This window comes from Anguilla anguilla, chromosome 17, assembly GCF_013347855.1.
Source record: "Anguilla anguilla isolate fAngAng1 chromosome 17, fAngAng1.pri, whole genome shotgun sequence".
In the NCBI taxonomy this organism is placed as follows: Eukaryota; Metazoa; Chordata; class Actinopteri; order Anguilliformes; family Anguillidae; genus Anguilla; species Anguilla anguilla.
The window spans coordinates 5,827,545-5,847,718 of NC_049217.1; the positions used below are offsets into that span (position 1 = coordinate 5,827,545).

The window sequence follows — 20,174 nt, forward strand, 5'->3', positions numbered from 1 at the left end:
ACACACTCACAAACACACTCCCACTCTCACATGTACCCCCACACTTCAGCACACACACACACACACTCCCACTCTCACATATACCCCCACACTTCACCACGCACACACACACACACACACACACACACACATGCCTGTACACACGTGCACAAACACAAAGATATGATTTGATCACTGCCCAGCAGAGCGGTGATGAAGAGTGGATACTTGACCCCACCCTCCACCCCTATTGGCCCCTTCAGCTCCCAGGCCAGTGTCTGTCAAAGGCTATCTGTCAGACGAGCTGACCAACCAGCTGTGTAGCTGGCCCCATTGTTCCAGGATTAGAACACACGCAACCAAGATTCCAGCTCTAAGTTATGTTCCCTGTTATGGGATAAGAGAAGAAGATCATTAAGGACAAGTGCCACATTTATGCTTACCCTTCAGAAATCAGTTCTTATTTATTTCACCAACCCCCAAGAAAAGATGAGATGCACCTTATAGCCTTATTAAATAATATCAGCACGCTTACAATCAAAGACAAAATGCAAAATTATTTCATTTTCAGTAAACTGAAAAGCTGCTGAACAAAATGTCTTTTCATTCATTTTAGCTTTAATATGTCACATATCTGCAAGAAATATGTATACACCATTGCATTCATGCTACAAACAGAATATGGGTAAAATTAACCTTTAAAAGATTTTTAACTTTGGTCAGAGAAAATAAAGAACACAAATATTAGATATTATAGAGTGAGCTCTATAATGTTTAAGACAAAGACATATTTTTTTCTTAATTTGGCTCTGTGCTCCACAATTTTATGTGTGTAATCAAACAATTCACATGTGCTGTGCCAATTCTCAGCATTTATTAAAGGATATTTTTTATACATTCTGGTTTGGTTGGAAAACACAGCACTTTTTATATATAGCCCTCCATTTCAGAGCACCATAAGGTTTGACACAAGTAGCTTCACAGGTTTTTCCTGAAGAGTCAGGTGCGTTCAATTGCTTCCTTAGGGCATAAGAGAGCTTTCAGTATTCAGTATCTTTTGACCAGAGTTGTGGCAATGAAAGTCAAGGAAGCCATTATGAGTCTGAGAAATGAGAAAAAAGTCAAAGACAGAGGCCAAATCATAGCCTAACCAAAATCAACTATTCGGAACATCATTAAGAAGAAAGGAGCTCTGTTTCTTATTTAACCCTTGCTTATGCAGGGTGGTCTTACTGAGACCGAGGTCTTTCTCAGAGGAGCCCTGCCACAGACAAACACTAGCTCAGCCATCGCACAGGGCCTGGCAAGTCAAGGAAGACCTCTGCAGTTGATATATTTCCAATTCATCCCAAATGTGTAGGACGGGGTCGAGGTCAGGGCTCTGTGCAAGCCAGTCATGTTCTCCCACACCAATCACAGCAAAAGCATATCTATGTGGACCTGGGGATATATTGTGTTTTTGTGTGTGTCTTTGTGTCTGTGTGTATGTGTGTGCGTGAGACAGAGAGCTCGTGTTTCCCTGGGGAAGGGATATGTGTGGCGGAACGATGTTCCTCCCCCTAACGGGAAGCCGCGATCCAGGCAGTGGAGGTGTGCTGGTGACCCTATGACCCCTGTGACCTCACCTCAGGACAGGCTGTCAACACCCTGCTTCCTCCCACCATAACACATCCAGCAGCGGAACTCCTGCGGTCCCTCTGTATGACATCATACAGTCCTGCACGGGGGCGCTTCAAAAAAGAAAAAGAAAAAACTTTCCATTGGTTACAAAACTGGTAAGCTAACAGACACGGATCCACACGCACACACAAAGGCATACGCAATCACACACACACACACACGCACAGGCACACACAAGATCTTGAGGGCACTCTTCCTGAGGAGAATAGAGCAGGAAAAATGTTTTTTCATCTAAAGAATAAAACATTGTATTTTTATGAACTTGTTTTAGCTATGGTTTTTTTTATTTTTAGTTTTTAAAAGTTGTATCACAGTTATTAAGCTTTGTGACTGTGTGTGTGCTTTGTCCTTATCATACTGTTTCAATGATTTATATTCCACGTGTAGCCAAAGACAGATCTCCTCTGCATGACGAAGTGTCTCTAATCTAACTGTGTTTTAAAATGTCAGTACAGCTTAGCACACATAAAAAAACAGTAATAGTTTGTATTGTTATTATTAATAACAATGTGTGGACTGCGTCTGTTGACTTGCCTCTGGTGCTACTTCACTCTAATGCTAAAGCTAATGCATGTAGTACTTATGAGGGCAGAAGCAACATACTTCATTTTATTAAAGAGCAGTTTTGGACCAGTTCAGTGTAGCCTGCATATGTGAATGGTCCTGAAATTATTTTTTATTTTTTTATTACCAAAAATGTGGTCGTTTTGCAAAATGGCAGATCACTTTGCAGACTAACCACATGTGGCTAATTAGCAGAATATCCAGTGAAACTGGCTGTGGTCAGCCCCAAGGTCAGGATTCCGCATATCACCTACAATGGCGTACCAAGATAATTCATAATTGCAACCAAAAAATACATTTCTGACATATTTAATTAGCGAGAAACATAGGCTATAACTTTTTGCAAGTAACATAAGGGGGTGGACTGCAATCTGGAAAACAATGGGACTCATTCACAAAACATGTATACGATCGAATGTGATTGTTAACTGTGCTTAAGAACTGTGCTTGGCCCTGTGTTTTTTCATCTTACCTTCTGAAGAGAATGTGGTCAACTAACTGCTTACATATTTATTATTTTTAACATTTGAAAGTGGCACTTATTGTAATTATTAGGATTAATGCGGAACACTAAGGGTTAACTGTTTGTTTCAAGCAAACAGACCGCTACCCAGCAGCCATTCACAATAACGGCATTCAGTAGTGCTGCGAGCCGAAGCAGGCACTTCCCATAAGCAGCGGCTGGTCCACACAGCCTTCTCACCAATAAAGAGCGGGAAACGGGTAAGAAAGGGATGAGGAAGTGGCAGGACATGAGTCACCCCAGCAAAGCTTGGGCTTCACTTCCTGTGTTGCCCGGGTTACCTGAGATTGGGCCAGCTTAGAGGAGCCAGGCAATGGGAGACGGTCAGTAGAGGGGAGGGGGCATTGGGTACAGCGATGGGCATCTCTCCCACTCGCACACACAGGCCAGGGATGGGGGGTGAGGACGGGTGTTGGGAAAACACTGCTGGGTCAGGGACCCCACTGGCTCTCCCCACTGAACCATTTTGGAGATATTATCCACCCGTCTGTTCAGGAGATGGTGTCTAATCTCTCAGTGCGCTCTGGTGCCGATCTGCACCCCCTGACACATTCTTTGCTCCTTCACCCATTTTCCTCTGCTGTGTTCTGCCCCCCTCCCCTCCCCTCCCCTCCCATAAGTGTCTGAGGCTCAGCAACCATAAGTCCTACACCAACCAAATTTGGTAGGTGGGTTCCTATGGCCCCCCACTACTCAGGCACTACAAATCACCTATGAATCACTTTCTAGTGATACCAATGTTACTATTTCCTCCCAACAGGGCCTTATCCTATGTCAAACTCTCAGAATTACACTTCAACAACTAAAATGAAAAGCATGGTGCTCCAAACTCACATTCAGACACACAGCACTGAGTGTTCAGTCCAGTACACACAGCATGTTAGGGACCACGCTGTCAGGGAGAGAGGTGGATTTTTATACTGGATGCAGGATGGTGATTCTTAAAGAGTATATTTCCAGTTTTTTTTGACCCATCTATTTTACAAAACAAAAAAGTGAGTTAAGTTAGAGAAAGTTAGCACATAGCATGAAGCCATTGACACTGAATGGAAGCTGTCTGAAATATGCAAAAATATACACTAAGAAATCAAATTGTAAACAGTAAAAAAAAAAAAAAAAAGTCCGGGATTGCAGGGCCTGGATTCTACTACCATACTTTGTATACTTTGTCACACTGGTCACACATTGTATTACATCTTAATAGAACCGACATCCACAAGTAATGACAATTTGTTAGTTTTCACATGAATATTGTTGGATGGAGTTGCAGATTGTGATCTTTCTACCACACCAAAATAGAAAGGAACAGAACAATTTTATTGTACAATTGATCTATTGCGGAACTTTAAAAAATAATAATAAAAAACTAGGTCTGGCCTTTTGATTTACAAGTGTGCTGCTAATTTTTACAAATGCGCAATACCGAAAGATAAGCTCAGATAGGCAAATAGATGATTGCTGTTGCTCCTGCACTTGTTCTGGGGTAAAATACTAAAAATAAAAAAAAAACTAGACATAATGACGTTTGTCAAAAGGAGAGACAGACCATGTCGTCCCCGTCTTGTCCAGATTATTTTCGTTTTTTAAGTGGTGTTTCCGCAAACATTACCAGCACTTGTCTGAGTATATGCTGCTATCTGCTGCCGATCGTTTTCTTCCATTTCCATGTGTTCTTGCGACAACACACCACACCGAGATCTAGTTTAGTAGTTCTTTCTTCTGTCAGTGGGGGGGTTCGGCAGGTCGCGGTCACGCCACTGGTACCTGTTTCCCCCCCAAACGCTGTCGGGTCCGGCCTGGTCCGCTGGTCAAACACAGCTGCGGTCAAGCCACTGGTACCTGCTTCCCCCCAAACGCTGTCGGGTCCGGCCTGGTCCGCTGGTCAAACACAGCGGTGGTCAAGCCACTGGTACTGCGCTTTTCCACCAGACCTTCAGAGGAGAGGGAGACAGAGAGAGAAAAGGAGAAAAGAAAAGAGAGACACCTGCTCCAATCACACCCCACACACCCCTCGTCTCACACCTGGTAAGCGTGAGACGAAAGATTTGTGCCTGATGAAGAGAAACCCGGGCCCCCTCTAGAGCCGTTTGTCCATTTTGGGCTACTGTAGAAACATGGCGGTGCAACATGGCGGCCTCTGTGGAAGAGGACCCGCTCCCCAGTGTTGGGGAGTAGCGAACTACATGTAATTAAACTAGTAGTTTAACTACATTTTGCAGTAGTGTGCTGGTAGTTCAACTACATTCATATTTGCATAGTGATTCAAGTAGTTAAATTACTTTTTTTGCCATTTTTTGTGTAGTTAACTATTGAAACTACAAACAATTTTGGGCCATAAAAGGAAAGGAATGATTTTTTAAATTTTATTTTACCATTGCTTTTCTACTGTAATTGAACTGCCTTTGACCAGCCCCGCCCCCTTTTTCTTTCATCCTGACCGCTGTGAAGGCATGCCCAGACAATGCATTCATTAGGCAGTCACCACCACATACTTGACCTTTATGTAGTGCATGTACAAAAGGACGGGCGTTGCTCAGTGCTCACACAGCGACAGCGCCATCATGGATAAACCTCCCAAATCTCAGCCTGAGGAAGAATCACCATGGCCATACTTAAGCAAATACATGACACTGACTAGCTCCACCGACAAAACGTAAGTTTTTACTTGTGAGCTATGCAAGCCGAGAGTATATACACTCTCTACTGCAAAGATGTTCAAATCTAAGAACACATATGAAGTTGAGTGTATTAACATTGACTTTGCTAGCCAATTTAGTAAAGTTTAGATAAGTTAGCCACATTGTAATGTTGCATACAGGCAAGTGATTTAATTCAGTCAACGTTAACGTTAGTCTAATTAAATAAAGTCTGTAGCGTTAATTCGTCTGACAACAATTATGTTCTATCAAAAACCAGCTAACGTCAGGTTTGCTGACATAAAGCAAACATTAGCTAACGTTAGCTGACCTAGTCATACTGTTCTCATGATTTATTTTGCCGCCCATACAATATGGCGCAAGGCAATTTCATAATAATCACCTGCTATTTGATTACAATCACCTGTGTTTGCTGACTAAGGTGTCTGCAATCAATCCAATACTATGAATAGCTTAGCCAGAATCATTCAAATGAAGGTCTGGCTAGGATGAGGTTGGCTTGCTGTTCTTTTGCCACCAAAGGTTAATATTGTAACAGCATACAATTTTATTTAAAGTTGATCTGGCGATATAGAGGGTAATTCTGTGGACCATTGTAAATGTCATGCTATTTTATATTAGAAGTTACCTGGCTAACGGAGTAATCCTGCTTGGTGCAATACCCCCACCTGGACTCTAGTTTCTGGAAGGCAGGTGTCTGACGGATGGACATTATATACAAAACCAAAGCTGACATGCCTTGCACTTTCCCATGAATAGTGGGGTATTTTTTTTTATTTAAATTTTTAGTGTATGACCTGTGAACAAGTGGGCACATTTTGCAATAAAGTCAATTGAGTGGCATTTTTTGCTGGTATGTGACTTTTTTGTATTATATTCTGTTATAATGTCATATCACATGTACATTGTCAATTTGATCATTTTTTTACGAAGTAGCTTAAACTACTTTTTCTAAGTAGCTTTAGTTAACCAAACTAGATTTCTCCCTAGGGTAGCTTTGCTGTAGTTCAACTTCTTCCACTGTGAAGTAATTGGTAGCTTGCAAAGCTATGCTTTCAAAGTAGCTTCCCCAACACTGCCGCTCCCTATGTAGATATAAAGGGCTCATTTTAAGATAACGGAAACACAACGATTCTTATTTTCATGGTATTATACACTAATTAAAACGTAGCCTACTTATGAATATTATTTTCCATTTATGCCAAGTCCGTTCCGCTATATGCCACTAAATTCTACACACTGCACCTTTAAATCGCCTTTGGTATAAACACTAAATATTGGTAACTAAAACATAGTGCAGTATAGATATATCTCCATTATAATATAACTCACATATTACATAAATAATCTTCAACCGTTAGTAAAGTAACCACTCAGAACGCATCACCTTCTTCCGAATTCTTCACAGAATCGGAACGGTCATCAAAGACAGAGAGCGATTGATCAAAATCAATACTCTCTGTCCGCTTCGCGCTCGGAAAAGGACGCATTACCTCATCATTGTGGGTAGCGAGACCAAACACTTTCGAAACGCATTTCTCAGTTGTAAACTATAGAAATGATCCCTGAAAGTATAGTCTTAATTTAGTCATGTTACTCGTCAGGACCCTTTAAAGTATCAACTGGTTTCACCTACGGTTGCCCTGACTGATGCCCTGACGGTTTCACCAAACTCTATAAACACAGCAGTGCGCACACTATTTTGGTTCGTGTGCTATCCATGCTTTGACACATTCTAATTCAATTGGCAACTCACTCCAAACCAGCTGTGTGTTAATACTGAGGGAGTTTATTTAGCCAAAGTGAAAATGCATGACAGTTTGGCAGTTTTGTCTGTAAGCGTTTAAAAGGTGCAGGAATCGTAGGCTTTCTAATCGTGCGCTTCTAAAGCGGATGTAATCAAATGTAAACACAATTCCACCAAAAGTTTCATCAGAGGTATTTATATTTCCGCCGTGACAAACGATTGACGCAAGGCCTTTTACGCCCCGCAGTGGTTTAAAATTATAACTGCATGTGGTTAGGTATTTCCCAGTAAGAATTGCGCTGGGAAAGCTTAATTCAAGATATGAAAATAATTCAAAATCATCAGCTTCCTTTTGCTGATAACTAGTAGCTTTCATCATTGTACTGCACGCAACGCATATACTACAAATAAACATTTTTATCAGCAGCATTGGCTGGCCAACATTTTAAAGTCCCGTGCATAGTCAGGGAAACAATAAACTCATTCATATATTGCAGTTAATTTGTAGTTAACATTCAGCAATAGATGTCATGATGTGGGGAGTACACTTTGCTTTATATGCAAAGCTGTAGTACTTTTAGACCAGAGGTGGCCAACCCTGTTCCTGGAGATCTACAATCCTGTAGGGTTTTAGTCCAACCCAACCCTAAGCGCACCCCATTCAACAGCTAGAGATCTCGTGAAGCTGCTTGTTAGTTAGTTAGGACTCAGGTGTATCCCGGCTTGAAACGAAAATCTACCGTAGAACTTCAGCAACCGGGTTGGAGATCCATGTCTTATCCGAAAAGGGCGTGTACAGGTTTTTGTTTGAGCCCAGAACCACACAACCTGATTTATGTAATCATAGTATCAATCAAGATACTGATAAGTAAAAAAAGTATCTTAATGCGTAGCTAAAGTTAAAACCTTCATCTATTAATTAGACGAGTCTTACTTGAAAGTGTATTTCCTTCGCCACGTACCCATAACTAATCTTTCAACATACATGATTCATCAAAACAAGTTCATTAGATTATCAATCAAAACGCAATAGACATTTGAAACTCATTTTTCGACCACAAACAGGCTAACCACTCGGAACGCATCCCCTACCTCCGTATTCTTTTCAGAATCGGAACGGTCATCAATGATAGAAAGCGATTGATTTAAATCAACACTCTCTATCCGCTTCGCGCTCAGAAGGGGATGCATTACCTCGTCATCGTGGGTAGCGAGACCAAACACTTTCGAAACGCATTTCTCAGTTGCAAACTATAGAAATGATCCCTGAAAGTATAGTCTTAACATTCTAACGGTACTCGCTGGGGTCGCTCTAAATGTGCTACTGATTACATTTACGGTTGTCTTGCCCGATGCATTTCGGTTTCATCCAACTGTGTATAAATACACCGGTGGGACACACGATTTTGGTTCGTACACCAACAACCGAACACGTAATTTCTGTACACATAACAAACACGCTGAATAGTAGTTAACACATAGAACATTTAATGTGCTTTTACGTATCCCCTTGTGGATTATCCATGTAAACAAAGCAAACTACATGACGAGTATTCAGAAAATGCAACTGGAAACGATGACTTCCGTTCATGCCACAGCATAGCAGCGCTGTGCAAAGTAAAATATCTGATCAAAAAGTACCCAATAGTCTCCGAATAATTTAACATCTACATGAACTCACGCATAAAAGCCAGACGTTCGCTGTTTCGTCATAGATTTACGAACTCAAAAGGTGTTTATAAATATACATTTTGTTTCACAATCCCACAATGCCCCACGATGTATTTGCATATTCATGCATCTTCCTTTTTGATTGGTTACAACGAAAGCCGTCGATAAAGAGAGTTGCGTGAAGGGCGTCATCCCCCCCCCCCCCCCCAAACCACTTCAGCGCAAACTACGCCCCCTGGAATGGATCAAATACTATTGACACGATTTTGATGAAAAAAATGTTATATTCATTCTAATATCATTACAGTTTTTCTCAATTGTTTAAACACGTTTTCTGAAACTATAGCTCAATTTCTCAAAACTCTACACACAAAGCACAGCAACAGTTAACCTTTTGTTCTATGTGTTAACTACTATTCAGCGTGTTTGTTATGTGTACAGAAATTACGTGTTCGGTTGTTGGTGTACGAACCAAAATCGTGTGTCCCACCGGTGTATTTATACACAGTTGGATGAAACCGAAATGCATCGGGCAAGACAACCGTAAATGTAATCAGTAGCACATTTAGAGCGACCCCAGCGAGTACCGTTAGAATGTTAAGACTATACTTTCAGGGATCATTTCTATAGTTTGCAACTGAGAAATGCGTTTCGAAAGTGTTTGGTCTCGCTACCCACGATGACGAGGTAATGCATCCACTTCTGAGCGCGAAGCGGATAGAGAGTGTTGATTTAAATCAATCGCTTTCTATCATTGATGACCGTTCCGATTCTGAAAAGAATACGGAGGTAGGGGATGCGTTCCGAGTGGTTAGCCTGTTTGTGGTCGAAAAATGAGTTTCAAATGTCTATTGCGTTTTGATTGATAATCTAATGAACTTGTTTTGTTGAATCATGTATGTTGAAAGATTAGTTATGGGTACGTGGCGAAGGAAATACACTTTCAAGTAAGACTCGTCTAATTAATAGATGAAGGTTTTAACTTTAGCTACGCATTAAGATACTTTTTTTACTTATCAGTATCTTGATTGATACTATGATTACATAAATCAGGTTGTGTGGTTCTGGGCTCAAACAAAAACCTGTACACGCCCTTTTCGGATAAGACATGGATCTCCAACCCGGTTGCTGAAGTTCTACGGTAGATTTTCGTTTCAAGCCGGGATACACCTGAGTCCTAACTAACTAACAAGCAGCTTCACGAGATCTCTAGCTGTTGAATGGGGTGCGCTTAGGGTTGGGTTGGACTAAAACCCTACAGGATTGTAGATCTCCAGGAACAGGGTTGGCCACCTCTGGTCTAAAAGTACTACAGCTTTGCATATAAAGCAAAGTGTACTCCCCACATCATGACATCTATTGCTGAATGTTAACTACAAATTAACTGCAATATATGAATGAGTTTATTGTTTCCCTGACTATGCACGGGACTTTAAAATGTTGGCCAGCCAATGCTGCTGATAAAAATGTTTATTTGTAGTATATGCGTTGCGTGCAGTACAATGATGAAAGCTACTAGTTATCAGCAAAAGGAAGCTGATGATTTTGAATTATTTTCATATCTTGAATTAAGCTTTCCCAGCGCAATTCTTACTGGGAAATACCTAACCACATGCAGTTATAATTTTAAACCACTGCGGGGCGTAAAAGGCCTTGCGTCAATCGTTTGTCACGGCGGAAATATAAATACCTCTGATGAAACTTTTGGTGGAATTGTGTTTACATTTGATTACATCCGCTTTAGAAGCGCACGATTAGAAAGCCTACGATTCCTGCACCTTTTAAACGCTTACAGACAAAACTGCCAAACTGTCATGCATTTTCACTTTGGCTAAATAAACTCCCTCAGTATTAACACACAGCTGGTTTGGAGTGAGTTGCCAATTGAATTAGAATGTGTCAAAGCATGGATAGCACACGAACCAAAATAGTGTGCGCACTGCTGTGTTTATAGAGTTTGGTGAAACCGTCAGGGCATCAGTCAGGGCAACCGTAGGTGAAACCAGTTGATACTTTAAAGGGTCCTGACGAGTAACATGACTAAATTAAGACTATACTTTCAGGGATCATTTCTATAGTTTACAACTGAGAAATGCGTTTCGAAAGTGTTTGGTCTCGCTACCCACAATGATGAGGTAATGCGTCCTTTTCCGAGCGCGAAGCGGACAGAGAGTATTGATTTTGATCAATCGCTCTCTGTCTTTGATGACCGTTCCGATTCTGTGAAGAATTCGGAAGAAGGTGATGCGTTCTGAGTGGTTACTTTACTAACGGTTGAAGATTATTTATGTAATATGTGAGTTATATTATAATGGAGATATATCTATACTGCACTATGTTTTAGTTACCAATATTTAGTGTTTATACCAAAGGCGATTTAAAGGTGCAGTGTGTAGAATTTAGTGGCATATAGCGGAACGGACTTGGCATAAATGGAAAATAATATTCATAAGTAGGCTACGTTTTAATTAGTGTATAATACCATGAAAATAAGAATCGTTGTGTTTCCGTTATCTTAAAATGAGCCCTTTATATCTACATAGGGAGCGGCAGTGTTGGGGAAGCTACTTTGAAAGCATAGCTTTGCAAGCTACCAATTACTTCACAGTGGAAGAAGTTGAACTACAGCAAAGCTACCCTAGGGAGAAATCTAGTTTGGTTAACTAAAGCTACTTAGAAAAAGTAGTTTAAGCTACTTCGTAAAAAAATGATCAAATTGACAATGTACATGTGATATGACATTATAACAGAATATAATACAAAAAAGTCACATACCAGCAAAAAATGCCACTCAATTGACTTTATTGCAAAATGTGCCCACTTGTTCAAGCTGTGCAGGAACTGCGGCGAGCTAAGTCACTTAGCCGCAGCCTGCACAGTGGTTAAGTGTTGAACTTGTGGAGGTGAACACGAGACCAGCGCATGCTGTGACCCCAAGCCCTGTAATCTGTGCGGAGCGAGGGGACATCTGTACCGAGACTGCCCCCTCTCATACGCCAACAGGGCTAGGGACACCGCGCCCCCACCACCACCATCGTACTCTATTCCTCCCCATCCCCCCCTCTCCAATCCCAAGAGCAGACCTCAAAGAGCAATCTCAGACTGATGCACAACTTTCCTCACAATGCACTACACAGGAGTCCCTAGTCACTAGTAACACTGCTCCCCCCTCAAACCAAAGCCCCCTACATAACACAACCGGCTACTAACACTGTCACCATTAAAGAGGAGCCAGACTCTGATACCCCCATCAGATATCGATTTAAGTTCATGTTCTAACCTGTCATTTATTTTGAGCCTACACAACTGAAAACCTTTTTATTGTTATGATTAAGCTTTAAAAATGTTTTGCACCTTTTGTACGTAAACATAGTTGCCACGGCTCAGAAAGGTGAAAAAAAACATTTACGCTCGACACTATAAAAAGGTGTGCTGCATGTCTGCAGTTCTATGCACTGAGAGCAGCCTGTGGCAGTGTGGGAACATCGTTGTCAATCATGAGCCCCTTTCACACATGGAACCTGTAGCGTTGCTGTGTCAACATTGCAGTTCATCTTTAAAAGCAGCCAGTTTCACTGAATATTAGCCTTAGCAAAGATATTAATGCCACCAGCACAATACAGTTGAGGAGTGATAGTTTTAAGATAACTAATGGCAACATTTCTAACCAATGTCGCACATTTATATGACCCCAAAAAGCTCATGTTAGGTAAAAAATGGAAGCATGCTTATCAGCTAAAAATCATTTAACCTATTTGTACGCGCAGTTGTTTTTGGTACAATGCAGCGAAAATTATTCGGTCAGCAAGGTTAAATAGCTGACTATATCTGCCATTAATATGTGATGATAGCCAGCTTGCTAAATTGGGTAACAAAACAACTTAACACTAGAAGAAGCATACCAGGGAGAAGTATAGCATAGCAGGCAAGCATTTTGGTAATGGTGCTCTCAAAACAGACAAAGCCATGTGGAGTAAGGACAGTGGCTCTGTTCGTTCCATATCGAAAATGACACAGCAGACGTGCAGTATCTTCGAAATTGCGATGTCTCGTATTTGTGCAAGAATTGTTGAGAGGGTAAACGCATTAAAGTATTTTTTAAAGAAACTGTTGCAATTTTACTCAAGTCCGACATACTTTAGCATGCTTTGTGCAGAACTTGTGCTGCTTCTGCTCCCACCAGAGCCCTGGTGGAAGATTTCTGTCCATCCTACCAGGCCCAGCCCCGGCAAATCCGAGGAATGCTGCAAACTGTGTGGCCGAAATAGCTCAGCTGGGAGAGCGTTAGACTGAAGATCTAAAGGTCCCTGGTTCGATCCCGGGTTTCGGCAATGGGAGCTGTGTCCTCTTTTGATGAGTAGAGCTGAGCCCTCTGCCTGAGTTTACCGACTGCTCACCCTCCTGCTTAAGCTACCGATTTCACAGAGTGAAATCAAGTTCTAAGATTTGTACAGTTTAAACATTTAGGATTGTCGGGCCTTCGTGCGACCAAGTTCCTGAGATGTGGACCTGCACGAAAAGCCATGTGCGGCAGTGTGGGAACATCGCTGTCAATCATCATTTGTACTGTTGCTGATTACTTACTGGGGAGGGGCAATGAGAGAACCGACTGTAGAAGGCTCTATTGACTTTTTGCTGAGGCATGATTCAATTGCAGATGAGAAAACGGCCCGAGATAAACTGGTTTCCCTTCTCACTTGGGGTCCGTCCCAATACTCAAAAACTGTATACTCCTTTCCTCCACTACCACCTCTTTTTTGTGCCCCAGAGACCGATCATTGTGTCCTTCCTATTTCCAATGACCCAATATCGGATGAGAATAGCGAAACAGCTTCAGACTCTGCTTCTCGTCACCTCCCGGCAAAGGATACATCTATTTGTCCTACCGCGGAAGTCTTTCACATTTCGGTCTGACGCGATCGTGCTCACGCCCACAGAGATTGAAAGACCATCCCACCGAATCGGACACTATCCAAACTTTAGAAAGCGGAGATTGCGGAGAACCTGACTGTCCAAAGGATGTGTTTATTGCCACAAAACTTGATTTCAAGATGTTACGGTGGGTAATAAAACTTTCTCTGTGTGAACACTGACATATGAAGGGGTGAGAAACATCGACCTTGATGACAGAGAAAGAAATAATCTGTAATTTTGTCTTCACACCCCTTCCCCCTCTCCTTTCCTTCCTGAGTCTCCCCCCGTAGGTGAAACCAGTTGATACTTTAAAGGGTCCTGACGAGTAACATGACTAAATTAAGACTATACTTTCAGGGATCATTTCTATAGTTTACAACTGAGAAATGCGTTTCGAGAGTGTTTGGTCTCGCTACCCACAATGACGAGGTAATGCGTCCTCTTCTGAGCGCGAAGCGGATAGAGAGTATTGATTTTGATCAATCGCTCTCTGTCTTTGATGACCGTTCCGATTCTGTGAAGAATTTGGAAGAAGGGGATGCGTTCTGAGTGGTTACTTTACTAACGGTTGAAGATTATTTATATAATATGTGAGTTATATTATAATGGAGATATATCGATACTGTACTATGTTTTAGTTACCAATATTTAGTGTTTATACCAAAGGCGATTTAAAGGTGCAGTGTGTAGAATTTAGTGGCATCTAGCGGAACGGACTTGGCATAAATGGAAAATAATATTCATAAGTAGGCTATGTTTTAATTAGTGTATAATACCATGAAAATAAGAATCGTTGTGTTTCCGTTATCTTAAAATGAGCCCTTTATATCTACATAGGGAGCGGCAGTGTTGGGGAAGCTACTTTGAAAGCATAGCTTTGCAAGCTACCAATTACTTCACAGTGGAAGAAGTTGAACTACAGCAAAGCTACCCTAGGGAGAAATCTAGTTTGGTTAACTAAAGCTACTTAGAAAAAGCAGTTTAAACTACTTCGTAAAAAAATGATCAAATTGACAATGTACATGTGATATGATATTATAACAGAATATAATACAAAAAAGTCACATACCAGCAAAAAATGCCACTCAATTGACTTTATTGCAAAATGTGCCCACTTGTTCAAGCTGTGCAGGAACTGCGGCGAGCTAAGTCACTTAGCCGCAGCCTGCACAGTGGTTAAGTGTTGAACTTGTGGAGGTGAACACGAGACCAGCGCATGCTGTGACCCCAAGCCCTGTAATCTGTGCGGAGCGAGGGGACATCTGTACCGAGACTGCCCCCTCTCATACGCCAACAGGGCTAGGGACACCGCGCCCCCACCACCACCATCGTACTCTATTCCCCCCCATCCCCCCACTCTAATCCCAAGAGCAGACCTCAAAGAGCAATCTCAGACTGATGCACAACTTTCCTCACAATGCACTACACAGGAGTCCCTAGTCACTAGTAACACTGCTCCCCCCTCAAACCAAAGCCCCCTACATAACACAACCGGCTACTAACACTGTCACCATTAAAGAGGAGCCAGACTCTGATACCCCCATCAGATATCGATTTAAGTTCATGTTCTAACCTGTCATTTATTTTGAGCCTACACAACTGAAAACCTTTTTATTGTTATGATTAAGCTTTAAAAATGTTTTGCACCTTTTGTACGTAAACATAGTTGCCACGGCTCAGAAAGGTGAAAAAAAACATTTACGCTCGACACTATAAAAAGGTGTGCTGCATGTCTGCAGTTCTATGCACTGAGAGCAGCCTGTGGCAGTGTGGGAACATCGTTGTCAATCATGAGCCCCTTTCACACATGGAACCTGTAGCGTTGCTGTGTCAACATTGCAGTTCATCTTTAAAAGCAGCCAGTTTCACTGAATATTAGCCTTAGCAAAGATATTAATGCCACCAGCACAATACAGTTGAGGAGTGATAGTTTTAAGATAACTAATGGCAACATTTCTAACCAATGTCGCACATTTATATGACCCCAAAAAGCTCATGTTAGGTAAAAAATGGAAGCATGCTTATCAGCTAAAAATCATTTAACCTATTTGTACGCGCAGTTGTTTTTGGTACAATGCAGCGAAAATTATTCGGTCAGCAAGGTTAAATAGCTGACTATATCTGCCATTAATATGTGATGATAGCCAGCTTGCTAAATTGGGTAACAAAACAACTTAACACTAGAAGAAGCATACCAGGGAGAAGTATAGCATAGCAGGCAAGCATTTTGGTAATGGTGCTCTCAAAACAGACAAAGCCATGTGGAGTAAGGACAGTGGCTCTGTTCGTTCCATATCGAAAATGACACAGCAGACGTGCAGTATCTTCGAAATTGCGATGTCTCGTATTTGTGCAAGAATTGTTGAGAGGGTAAACGCATTAAAGTATTTTTTAAAGAAACTGTTGCAATTTTACTCAAGTCCGACATACTTTAGCATGCTTTGTGCAGAACTTGTGCTGCTTCTGCTCCCACCAGAGCCCTGGTGGAAGATTTCTGTCCATCCTACCAGGCCCAGCCCCGGCAAATCCGAGGAATGCTGCAAACTGTGTGGCCGAAATAGCTCAGCTGGGAGAGCGTTAGACTGAAGATCTGAAGGTCCCTGGTTCGATCCCGGGTTTCGGCAATGGGAGCTGTGTCCTCTTTTGATGAGTAGAGCTGAGCCCTCTGCCTGAGTTTACCGACTGCTCACCCTCCTGCTTAAGCTACCGATTTCACAGAGTGAAATCAAGTTCTAAGATTTGTACAGTTTAAACATTTAGGATTGTCGGGCCTTCGTGCGACCAAGTTCCTGAGATGTGGACCTGCACGAAAAGCCATGTGCGGCAGTGTGGGAACATCGCTGTCAATCATCATTTGTACTGTTGCTGATTACTTACTGGGGAGGGGCAATGAGAGAACCGACTGTAGAAGGCTCTATTGACTTTTTGCTGAGGCATGATTCAATTGCAGATGAGAAAACGGCCCGAGATAAACTGGTTTCCCTTCTCACTTGGGGTCCGTCCCAATACTCAAAAACTGTATACTCCTTTCCTCCACTACCACCTCTTTTTTGTGCCCCAGAGACCGATCATTGTGTCCTTCCTATTTCCAATGACCCAATATCGGATGAGACTAGCGAAACAGCTTCAGACTCTGCTTCTCGTCACCTCCCGGCAAAGGATACATCTATTTGTCCTACCGCGGAAGTCTTTCACATTTCGGTCTGACGCGATCGTGCTCACGCCCACAGAGATTGAAAGACCATCCCACCGAATCGGACACTATCCAAACTTTAGAAAGCGGAGATTGCGGAGAACCTGACTGTCCAAAGGATGTGTTTATTGCCACAAAACTTGATTTCAAGATGTTACGGTGGGTAATAAAACTTTCTCTGTGTGAACACTGACATATGAAGGGGTGAGAAACATCGACCTTGATGACAGAGAAAGAAATAATCTGTAATTTTGTCTTCACACCCCTTCCCCCTCTCCTTTCCTTCCTGAGTCTCCCCCCGTAGGTGAAACCAGTTGATACTTTAAAGGGTCCTGACGAGTAACATGACTAAATTAAGACTATACTTTCAGGGATCATTTCTATAGTTTACAACTGAGAAATGCGTTTCGAGAGTGTTTGGTCTCGCTACCCACAATGACGAGGTAATGCGTCCTCTTCTGAGCGCGAAGCGGATAGAGAGTATTGATTTTGATCAATCGCTCTCTGTCTTTGATGACCGTTCCGATTCTGTGAAGAATTTGGAAGAAGGGGATGCGTTCTGAGTGGTTACTTTACTAACGGTTGAAGATTATTTATATAATATGTGAGTTATATTATAATGGAGATATATCGATACTGTACTATGTTTTAGTTACCAATATTTAGTGTTTATACCAAAGGCGATTTAAAGGTGCAGTGTGTAGAATTTAGTGGCATCTAGCGGAACGGACTTGGCATAAATGGAAAATAATATTCATAAGTAGGCTATGTTTTAATTAGTGTATAATACCATGAAAATAAGAATCGTTGTGTTTCCGTTATCTTAAAATGAGCCCTTTATATCTACATAGGGAGCGGCAGTGTTGGGGAAGCTACTTTGAAAGCATAGCTTTGCAAGCTACCAATTACTTCACAGTGGAAGAAGTTGAACTACAGCAAAGCTACCCTAGGGAGAAATCTAGTTTGGTTAACTAAAGCTACTTAGAAAAAGCAGTTTAAACTACTTCGTAAAAAAATGATCAAATTGACAATGTACATGTGATATGATATTATAACAGAATATAATACAAAAAAGTCACATACCAGCAAAAAATGCCACTCAATTGACTTTATTGCAAAATGTGCCCACTTGTTCAAGCTGTGCAGGAACTGCGGCGAGCTAAGTCACTTAGCCGCAGCCTGCACAGTGGTTAAGTGTTGAACTTGTGGAGGTGAACACGAGACCAGCGCATGCTGTGACCCCAAGCCCTGTAATCTGTGCGGAGCGAGGGGACATCTGTACCGAGACTGCCCCCTCTCATACGCCAACAGGGCTAGGGACACCGCGCCCCCACCACCACCATCGTACTCTATTCCCCCCCATCCCCCCACTCTAATCCCAAGAGCAGACCTCAAAGAGCAATCTCAGACTGATGCACAACTTTCCTCACAATGCACTACACAGGAGTCCCTAGTCACTAGTAACACTGCTCCCCCCTCAAACCAAAGCCCCCTACATAACACAACCGGCTACTAACACTGTCACCATTAAAGAGGAGCCAGACTCTGATACCCCCATCAGATATCGATTTAAGTTCATGTTCTAACCTGTCATTTATTTTGAGCCTACACAACTGAAAACCTTTTTATTGTTATGATTAAGCTTTAAAAATGTTTTGCACCTTTTGTACGTAAACATAGTTGCCACGGCTCAGAAAGGTGAAAAAAAACATTTACGCTCGACACTATAAAAAGGTGTGCTGCATGTCTGCATTTCTATGCACTGAGAGCAGCCTGTGGCAGTGTGGGAACATCGTTGTCAATCATGAGCCCCTTTCACACATGGAACCTGTAGCGTTGCTGTGTCAACATTGTAGTTCATCTTTAAAAGCAGCCAGTTTCACTGAATATTAGCCTTAGCAAAGATATTAATGCCACCAGCACAATACAGTTGAGGAGTGATAGTTTTAAGATAACTAATGGCAACATTTCTAACCAATGTTGCACATTTATATGACCCCAAAAAGCTCATGTTAGGTAAAAAATGGAAGCATGCTTATCAGCTAAAAATCATTTAACCTATTTGTACGCGCAGTTGTTTTTGGTACAATGCAGCGAAAATTATTCTGTCAGCAAGGTTAAATAGCTGACTATATCTGCCATTAATATGTGATGATAGCCAGCTTGCTAAATTGGGTAACAAAACAACTTAACACTAGAAGAGGCATACCAGGGAGAAGTATAGCATAGCAGGCAAGCATTTTGGTAATGGTGCTCTCAAAACAGACAAAGCCATGTGGAGTAAGGACAGTGGCTCTGTTCGTTCCATATTGAACAGCAGACGTGCAGTATCTTCGAAATTGCAATGTCTCGTATTTGTGCAAGAATTGTTGAGAGGGTAAACGCATTAAAGTATTTTTTAAAGAAACTGTTGCAATTTTACTCAAGTCCGACATACTTTAGCATGCTTTGTGCAGAACTTGTGCTGCTTCTGCTCCCACCGGAGCCCTGGTGGAAGATTTCTGTCCATCCTACCAGGCCCAGCCTCGGCAAATCCGAGGAATGCTGCAAACTGTGTGGCCGAAATAGCTCAGTTGGGAGAGCGTTAGACTGAAGATCTGAAGGTCCCTGGTTCGATCCCGGGTTTCGGCAATGGGAGGTGTTTTGTCTTTTGATGATTAGAGCTCAGCCCTCTGCCTGAGTTTACCGACTGCTCACCCTCCTGCTTAAGCTACCGATTTCACAGAGTGAAATCAAGTTCTAAGATTTGTACAGTTTAAACATTTAGGATTGTCGGGCCTTCGTGCGACCAAGTTCCTGAGATGTGGACCTGCACGAAAAGCCATGTGCGGCAGTGTGGGAACATTGCTGTCAATCATCATTTGTACTTCATTGTTGCTGATTACTTACTGGGGAGGGGCAATGAGAGAACTGACTGTAGAAGGCTCTATTGACTTTTTTCTGAGGCATGATTCAATTGCAGATGAGAAAACGGCCCGAGATAAACTGGTTTCCATTCTCACTTGGGGTCCGTCCCAATACTCAAAAATTGTATACTCCTTTCCTCCACTACCACCTCTTTTTTGTGCCCCAGAGACCGATCATTGTGTCCTTCCTATTTCCAATGTCCCAATATCGGATGAGAATAGCGAAACAGCTTCAGACTCTGCTCTCGTCACCTCCCGGCAAAGGATACATCGATTTGTCCTACCGCGGAAGTCTTTCACATTTCGGTCTGACGCGATCGTGCTCACGCCCACAGAGATT

At 42.1% G+C, this 20,174-nt stretch overlaps 1 long non-coding RNA gene and 9 other non-coding genes across 10 annotated transcripts; 8 read left to right on the plus strand and 2 right to left on the minus strand.

The window, feature by feature from the left end:
* Positions 1-6,771: 6,771 nt before the first annotated feature.
* On the minus strand, positions 6,772-6,984 carry LOC118217440. Its single transcript, XR_004763196.1, has one exon. It is a non-coding gene; the product is annotated as a small nucleolar RNA U3 (small nucleolar RNA).
* Positions 6,985-8,219: 1,235 nt separating this feature from the next.
* On the minus strand, positions 8,220-8,432 carry LOC118217438. Its single transcript, XR_004763194.1, has one exon. It is a non-coding gene; the product is annotated as a small nucleolar RNA U3 (small nucleolar RNA).
* Positions 8,433-9,294: 862 nt separating this feature from the next.
* LOC118216274 lies at positions 9,295-17,496 on the plus strand. The gene is made up of 2 exons (XR_004762991.1): positions 9,295-10,817; positions 14,026-17,496. It is a non-coding gene; the product is annotated as an uncharacterized LOC118216274 (long non-coding RNA).
* Positions 9,421-9,633, plus strand: LOC118217442. The gene has a single exon (XR_004763199.1). It is a non-coding gene; the product is annotated as a small nucleolar RNA U3 (small nucleolar RNA).
* LOC118217441 lies at positions 10,869-11,081 on the plus strand. Its single transcript, XR_004763197.1, has one exon. It is a non-coding gene; the product is annotated as a small nucleolar RNA U3 (small nucleolar RNA).
* On the plus strand, positions 13,080-13,152 carry trnaf-gaa. Its single transcript has one exon. It is a non-coding gene; the product is annotated as a tRNA-Phe (tRNA).
* LOC118217433 lies at positions 14,077-14,289 on the plus strand. Its single transcript, XR_004763190.1, has one exon. It is a non-coding gene; the product is annotated as a small nucleolar RNA U3 (small nucleolar RNA).
* Positions 16,287-16,359, plus strand: trnaf-gaa. Its single transcript has one exon. It is a non-coding gene; the product is annotated as a tRNA-Phe (tRNA).
* Positions 17,284-17,496, plus strand: LOC118217434. Its single transcript, XR_004763191.1, has one exon. It is a non-coding gene; the product is annotated as a small nucleolar RNA U3 (small nucleolar RNA).
* Positions 17,497-19,486: 1,990 nt separating this feature from the next.
* On the plus strand, positions 19,487-19,559 carry trnaf-gaa. Its single transcript has one exon. It is a non-coding gene; the product is annotated as a tRNA-Phe (tRNA).
* Positions 19,560-20,174: the final 615 nt, after the last annotated feature.